Source organism: Schistocerca piceifrons, chromosome 5 (genome assembly GCF_021461385.2).
Source record: "Schistocerca piceifrons isolate TAMUIC-IGC-003096 chromosome 5, iqSchPice1.1, whole genome shotgun sequence".
NCBI lineage: Eukaryota > Metazoa > Arthropoda > Insecta > Orthoptera > Acrididae > Schistocerca > Schistocerca piceifrons.
In genome coordinates, this window is record NC_060142.1 from 127,276,634 (window position 1) to 127,284,954 (window position 8,321).

Consider the following 8,321-nt stretch of genomic DNA (forward strand, 5'->3'; position numbering starts at 1 on the left):
CCCTCTAGTGGTTAAGTTCTTAAGATCGGTGCGTGCCTACATAACATCCTGGCGACCGACCCAACAGAGGGCGCTGATCGTTGAACTGTCTTTTTTCAGCGGTCGTATAGACATTTTATATTTCATAGGCAATTTATAGGTTGCTACAGGCAATGTAGTACGTATATCAATTGTTGACCGTAAATTCACCATAAAAGGGATTGGTCGTATTCTCTTCATATATTTCCTTTTAATAATTTTATATGGGTAGTTGTATTCGTCTTTTAATGTATCACAATTGGTTTCTATGATAGTTATCGATTTTAAAAGTCTGCTACATGTACTTTACCTAATGTGTTTTTATCAGATTATGTTTTTTGCATAAATGGTGACTACATCTAAGCCCACACTAGCAACATCTAGGGAGGGTATAGGCAAACAGATTTCTGGTTGCTACTGTACTTCAGTAGCCAGTTGCAATAATGACTGTGTGGACGATGTGGCCTATTCTACACCTTATTTTAGATCTTTGTGACGATGCGGTGCTGATTATATTTACATGTTTTGACGATGCCTTTATGGCCTTATCACTTTAGGACATGGTTTAAAAAAGGTGCGTTTTACCGTATTTTATCTGTACATTTTCCTGGTTGTATTAAAGTATATTGTGGTACGTATTGCTGCACAATGTTTAGAGCCACAGTGCTCACTAGGTGTATTTGCATATTTTAGATCTGAGGATGGTCATTAAGGACTGAAACCGGTCATCGTCTAAAGAATTGACATTGTGATCAAAGACTAGAATAAAAAACATTTGAAATCGGTGATGACGTGTAGGAGCGGTGCCCTCGTGTGCAGTGAGACAGTACCATTTCACTTCAGTTTGAAAGATGCTGTGCCCTCGATTTTTTGAGATAAACATGAATACAGAAGTTGGAGATCAAGACAATCGTGAGTTTCATAAATATGACACGTACTTAGAAGACCAGAGCTGTGGAACACAGAAGCATTTGACTCAGTACCACACCTAGACGTTTTTGTAAAGTACGATCATATGGGACACCAAGTGAAATTTGTGACTGGGTTGAGGAGTTTTTGGTAGGGAGGGAGGACACAGCATGTTATCCTGGATGGAGAGTCATCGTCAGATATAGAAGTAACTTCGAGTGTGCCACAGGGAGGCGTGTTGGGACGCTTGTTGTTCATATTGTACGAGGGCTATCCACAAAGTACATTACGTTTTGGAATTAAAAATAAATAAAGTATTAGAAATTTTTTAAATTATATACAGATGAAAGCCACACTTAAATACTACTTTTCTACATAGTTGCCATTTAAATTAAGGCACTTATCGTAGCGATGAACGAGCTTGGAAATTCCTTCGTCGTAAAATTCGGCCACCTGCGCCTTCAACCACGTGGTTACCTCTTCTTGAAGCTGTGCGTCGTCATCAAAACGCTGCATAGCCATCCACTTCTTCATTGCTGGGAATAAGTGGAAGTCGCTCGGTGCCAGGTCGGGACTGTACGGCGGATGAGGAAACAACTCCCACTTAAAAGGTTCGAGAACTTCACGAGTGGCATTTGCCGTGTAGGCCCGGGCGTTGTCGTGAATCAGCAAGATCTTTGAGCCCAACTTTCCCCTGCGCTTGTTTTGTATTGCTCTTCTGAGGTTGTGCAGAGTTTGGCAATACCTTTGAGAGTTTATTGTAGTGCCTCTTTCCAGGAAATCCACAAAAATCACACCTTTTCTGTCCCAAAGGAAGAGTTAACCACGTGGTTGAAGGCGCAGGCGGCCGAATTTTACGACGAAGGAATTTCCAAGCTCGTCCATCGCTACGATAAGTGCCTTAATTTAAATGGCAACTATGTAGAAAAGTAGCATTTAAGTGTGGCTTTCATCTGTATATAATAAAAAAAATTTCCAATAATTTATTTATTTTTAATTCCAAAATGTAATGTACTTTGTGGATAGCCCTCGCCTATCAATGACGTTGCACACAATATTAGCAGTAACCTCAGACTTTTTGCAGATGACGCAGTTATCTATGACGATGTACTGTCTGAAAGAAGATGCATAAATAATCAATCAGATCGTGATAAAGGTTTTAAAGTAGTGCAAAGATTGGCAACTTACTTCAAATATTCAGTAACGTAAAATTGTGCACTTCACTAAACGAAAAAAAAGCAGTATCCTACGACTATAATACGAATGAGTCGCTGTTGGATTCAGCTGACTCACACAAATATCGGTGTGACGCTCTGTAGGGATATGAAATATAATTATCACATAGGCTCAGAAGTGGGCAAAGCAGGTGGTAGAGTTCGCCTTGTTCGTAGAATACTGGGGAGCTGCAATTAGTCTTCAAAGAAGATTGCTTACAAATCATCTGTGCGGCCGGTTCTATAATATTGGTCCCGTGTGTGGGACCCGTACCAAATGAGACTAACAGGGAAGATTGAACGTATGCAGAGAAGGGCAACACGAATGGTCACTGGTTTGTTTGATCATGGGAAAGCTTAACTTCGGTGATCTGATGGGAGCTGCTGTTACCACTCCGGCAAGAGAGGAACAGTAGGATTAAGTGTGTTTTGGTTGGCGGGAGAGCCAACACCGTGTTACTAGGAGGAGGCCGAAAGGCACGCGTTTTAGCTCACGCAGGCTGGCATGAGGTCTGGAACAGGACAAGGAAATTAGAATTTAGAAAAACGGACGTAGCTGGTGGAATACTTAACTTTAATCCGTTAATGAAGAACGTCGGTCTTGCCGGTACATGATTCACAATATCAAAGGTAACTGATAATGGCGCCTTAATAGGTCGTAGCAAATGACGTAGCTGAAGGCTTTGTTAAACTATCGTCTCGGCAATTGAGAGCGTATTTTGTCAGTGAACCATCGCTAGCAAAGTCGGTTCTGCAACTGGGCGAGTGCCAGGAAGTCTCTCTAGACCCGCCGTGTGGCGGCGCTCGGTCTGCAATCACTGATAGTGGCGACACGCGGGTCCGACGTATACTACCGGACCGCGGCCGATTTAAAGGCTACCACCTAGCAAGTGTGGTGTCTGGCGGTGACACCATAAAGTGTTTTTGCAAGTTCTGCTGACAACGCAGTGTCGTAATTGCACAAGTGACGTAAGTGAGGTGGTATTGCATCACGGCCCGTGTCTGATGCGGAATTCTTAATGGTGACGTAATCGGCTGCCAGTCTCTCTCCCCCCCCCCCCCCTCCCCACCTCTCTCTCTCTGCATTCCCGCTTCGCCACGGCCGTTCAGCAGCAGATAACCGGCTAGTGACGTCATCCGCTACGGTCAGCAGTTTTATACCCAAACCGCGAGATGTCAGACACTCAGTTCGTTATCAAACGTTGCATATGGATAGAATTTCAACTAAAACACTGATTTAATTCGTGCTGTGTGCTGTCGTTGAGTGGAAGACGCGGGAATCGTAATTATAAGTAACACCAGACTACGGAGCACTTGAAAGGCGTATCTGTGAATAATAGCTTTGTAGATTCGTCCTTGGTAAGTTGTCCCGCGCTCAAAAATGGCTCTGAGCACTATGGGACTTAACTGCTGTGGTCATCAGTCCCCTAGAACTTTGAACTACTTAAACCTAACTAACCTAAGGACATCGCAAACACCCATGCCCGAGGCAGGATTCGAACCTGCGACCGCAGCGGTCGCGCGGTTCCAGACTGTAGCGCCTAGAACCGCACGGCCACTTCGGCCGGCTGTCCCACGTTCAAACCACACTGATGACAATTTGTTTTGACAGTTTACGCGTGAAACTGATATGTGGGAGAACGTTTTCCTGACATGTAAATGCACTTTTCAGAGTTTGTTGTAATGTTCTTCTGGGAGTGTGCTTTCGTTTCTTTGGTTGAAAGTGCCAAACCTATAGAGTACATCTGTATAGATAGGTGTGGTGTTCCGTCAGACACCATTCGTGATGAAGCAGATAGTGCATCTGTAGTTTCACAGAATAAACATAAACAATCGGAACGGTAGAACAAAGAAACAAATGCATCACACGTGCCGATGTACAGGGTGCTTCAAAAATGACCGGTATATTTGAAACGGCAATAAAAACTAAACGAGCAGCGATAGAAATACACCGTTTGTTGCAATATGCTTGGGACAACAGTACATTTTCGGGCGGACAAACTTTCGAAATTACAGTAGTTACAATTTTCAACAACAGATGGCGCTGCACGTGATGTGAAAGATATAGAAGACAACGCAGTCTGTAGGTGCGCCATTCTGTACGTCGTCTTTCTGCTGTAAGTGTGTGCTGTTCACAACGTGCAAGTGTGCTGTAGACAACATGGTTTATTCCTTAGAACAGAGGATTTTTCTGGTGTTGGAATTCCACCGCCTAGAACACAGTGTTGTTGCAACAAGACGAAGTTTTCAACGGAGGTTTAATGTAACCAAAGGACCGAAAAGCGATACAATAAAGGATCTGTTTGAAAAATTTCAACGGACTGGGAACGTGACGGATGAACGTGCTGGAAAGGTAGGGCGACCGCGTACGGCAACCACAGAGGGCAACGCGCAGCTAGTGCAGCAGGTGATCCGACAGCGGCCTCGGGTTTCCGTTCGCCGTGTTGCAGTTGCGGTCCAAATGACGCCAACGTCAACGTATCGTCTCATGCGCCAGAGTTTACACCTCTATCCAAACAAAATTCAAACGCGGCAACCCCTCAGCGCCGCTACCATTGCTGCACGAGAGACATTCGCTAACGATATAGTGCACAGGATTGATGACGGCGATATGCATGTGGGCAGCATTTGGTTTACTGACGAAGCTTATTTTTACCTGGACGGCTTCGTCAATAAACAGAACTGGCGCATATGGGGAACCGAAAAGCCCCATGTTGCAGTCCCATCGTCCCTGCATCCTCAAAAAGTACTGGTCTGGGCCGCCATTTCTTCCAAAGGAATCATTGGCCCATTTTTCAGATCCGAAACGATTACTGCATCACGCTATCTGGACATTCTTCGTGAATTTGTGGCGGTACAAAGTGCCTTAGACGACACTGCGAACACCACGTGGTTTATGCAAGATGCTGCCCGGCCGCATCGCACGGCCGACGTCTTTAATTTCCTGAATGAATATTTCGATGATCGTGTGATTGCTTTGGGCTATCCGAAACATACAGGAGGCGGCGTGGATTGGCCTCCCTATTCGCCAGACATGAACCCCTGTGACTTCTTTCTGTGGGGACACTTGAAAGACCAGGTGTACCGCCAGAATCCAGAAACAATTGAACAGCTGAAGCAGTACATCTCATCTGCATGTGAAGCCATTCCGCCAGACACGTTGTCAAAGGTTTCGGGTAATTTCATTCAGAGACTACGCCATATTATTGCTACGCATGGTGGATATGTGGAAAATATCGTACTATAGAGTTTCCCAGACTGTAATTTCGAAAGTTTGTCTGCCTGAAAATGTACTGTTGTCCCAAGCATATTGCAACAAACGGTGTATTTCTATCGCTGCTCGTTTAGTTTTTATTGCCGTTTCAAATATACCGGTCATTTTTGAAACACCCTGTAAATAGTCCTATATGATACATTCATGCATAATACATAATTTAAAAAATGTCATCATCAGTGTATGAAGGCATGACCCTTGATACTACGATCTAACGCCGGCCACAGTGGCCAAGCGGTTCTAGGCGCTTCAGCGTGGAACTGCGTGACCGCTACGGTCGCAGGTCCGAATCCTGCCTCGGGCATGGATGTGTGCGTTGTCCTTAGGTTAGTTAGGTTTAAGTAGTTCTAAGTTCTAGGGGACTGATGACCTCAGATGTTAAGTCCCATAGAGGTCATGGCCATTTTTTTGAACTACGATCTAACGCTCTACCAACTTCCTCACGGAAGCTATACGTATTCGTTACTCACATTATTCCTGTGCTCTGTAGTTCTGGTGGCAGTTTAAATTAATTTAATTTAATTCTGATGGACGACAGTATGTTGTACGAACCAGGCTGCAGTTTTGGTTGATGAAAAACTGAAATGATCGCATGGCATTGTTGGCCGGGAGACCCCATTCGGGGAGTTCGGCCGCCGTATTGCAAGTCCTTTTTAGTTGACGCCACATCGGCGACTTACAATGTTGAGGAAAATGATGATGGACGCACAACACCCAGTCCCCTGCCGGGAATCGAACCCGGGCCCCCTGCGTGGAAGGCAGTAACGCTACCGCTACGATACGGAGACGGACTTTTTTGGTTAATACTCTATCGCCATACAACGTTTGGAGTCTGACACCAGGAAATTTGGGTGTCAGCCGGCGGAACTCGCGGAAGCTGCGGCCACAACTGCCTGCTATCAGTTCCCCGCCCACCGCTTATCTCTCATCGGCTGAGCTGGCGGCACGCGGGGAGTGGCCAGCCGACTGATAACGATTACGCGGACTGTTACGCGCCGCGCGAGTCTCTCCTGCGTGAGTCACCTCGTCAGCTATTCAGAGATTGGCGCGGCCACGGACCGCAGTTCGGCTGGCTTGCTATCTACGCTGGGCACGCGCCACTAAAATCTGTGAAAATAAAAATTTTATCCTTTGTCTGTTCAATATCTTGTGTCTCCGGACGTTCTTCATCGACTGCATCGAAATTTTGACGCCACGCCTTCGAACGTGCATGTTTTCATATACCAGTTTTTAAATATATATTGTATATAACTAAATATGTAATACCTAAACGGGGAAACGTTGTTATCAAAAATGTCGGGGAGTACTCGACCGATTTACGTGAAATTTTTTTAACATGTTAGTGCAATAAACGTTTGGACACTTACAGCAGTGAAACGTCATCACCAAACAGGAAGGTTGTATTTATGGCTTATCAACCTATCTTTCATTAGAATTGTGTTACAGAATCTGAATATGCAACAACAATAAGCAATGCTGAAGATCGCACAGAAAGGGAAAGAGCAGATGGAAAGATGAGTGGGAGGAAACAGACATGAAAAGCGAAAGGACGAGATGGACAGAGAGGGAGCGCGCCAGAGGAGATGGAGAGATGGAGGGGCAGAAGATGAACATAGAAAGGTGGGAGGATGCGATGGAAGGACGAGCGATAGAGAGAGGGTGCAGGAGGAGATGGAGAGAGATGGAGGAGGGGAAGGTGGACAGAGAGACGAGGGCAGGGCTGATGAACAGAGAGAGGGGAAAGGGGGAGGAGATTAACAATGAGAGAGGGAGGCGGAGATGAACAGAGAGAAGGCTACTAGAACGTATATCCAATTCCCACACACACTTTCTCTTTTCTTTCTTTTCCATTGAAACAGACAAAATGGCTCTGAGCACTATGGGACTTAACTTCTGAGGTTATCAGTCCCCTAGAACTTAGAACTAATTAAACCTGACTAACCTAAGGACATCACACACATCCATGCCCGAGGCAGGATTCGAACCTGCGACCGTAGCGGTCGCTCGGTTCCGCACTGTAGCGCCCAGAACCTCACGGCCACTCCGGCCGGCTCAAACAGACAGCCACAGCAATGCCTGGTCGGGAACAGCTACATTAAAATAAACAAAAGGCTTTGGTTTAACACAGTGGTACGTGCTCTCTTACAATCGTAGACGTAATTACTCTGTATGACCCTACTGGACTCTTTCAATCGACAGCTGATGTAAATCAACCCAGTGACCTCGTATTTGAATACCCTGTCGGTTGCTGTGATATAGATAGACAAACATAGAGGTCAATGAGAGATTCTTTTAACGAATTTGAAAGCAATATTTTATCTGCAGATTCTAAAAATAACCCCAAAAAATTTTGGTCTTACGTAAAATCTATGAACGCCACAAATAATTCAATACCTTCTCTTGCTGACAGCACGTGTAATGTAACTGTTGATGATAAACAGAAGGCCGAAATTCTAAACCTAGCTTTCAAAAACTCTTTTACGGTAGAGGACTGCAGCACCATTCCCCCTTTCAATTATCAAACAAACGCAAGGATGGCTAACATAGTGTTTGTGGTGTCACCGCCAGCCACCACACTTGCTAGGTGGTAGCTTTAAATCGGCCGCGGTCCATTAGTACATGTCGGACCCGCGTGTCGCCACTGTCAGTGATCGCAGACCGAGCGCCACCACACGGCAGGTCTCGAGAGACGGACTAGCACTCGCCCCAGTTGTACGGACGACTTTGCTAGCGACTACACTGACGAAGCCTTTCTCTCATTTGCCGAGAGATAGTTAGAATAGCCTTCAGCTAAGTCCATGGCTACGACCTAGCAAGGCGCCATTAGCATTATATTGCATTTATCTAGAGAGAGTCTCACTTGAATCATCAAGAACGCTGTATACAAATGATGGATTAAAGTTAAG

The 8,321-nt window shown here is 45.2% G+C and overlaps 1 non-coding gene across 1 annotated transcript; it reads right to left on the bottom strand.

The window, feature by feature from the left end:
• Positions 1 to 6,131: 6,131 nt before the first annotated feature.
• Trnag-ucc lies at positions 6,132 to 6,203 on the bottom strand. Its single transcript has one exon. It is a non-coding gene; the product is annotated as a tRNA-Gly (tRNA).
• Positions 6,204 to 8,321: the final 2,118 nt, after the last annotated feature.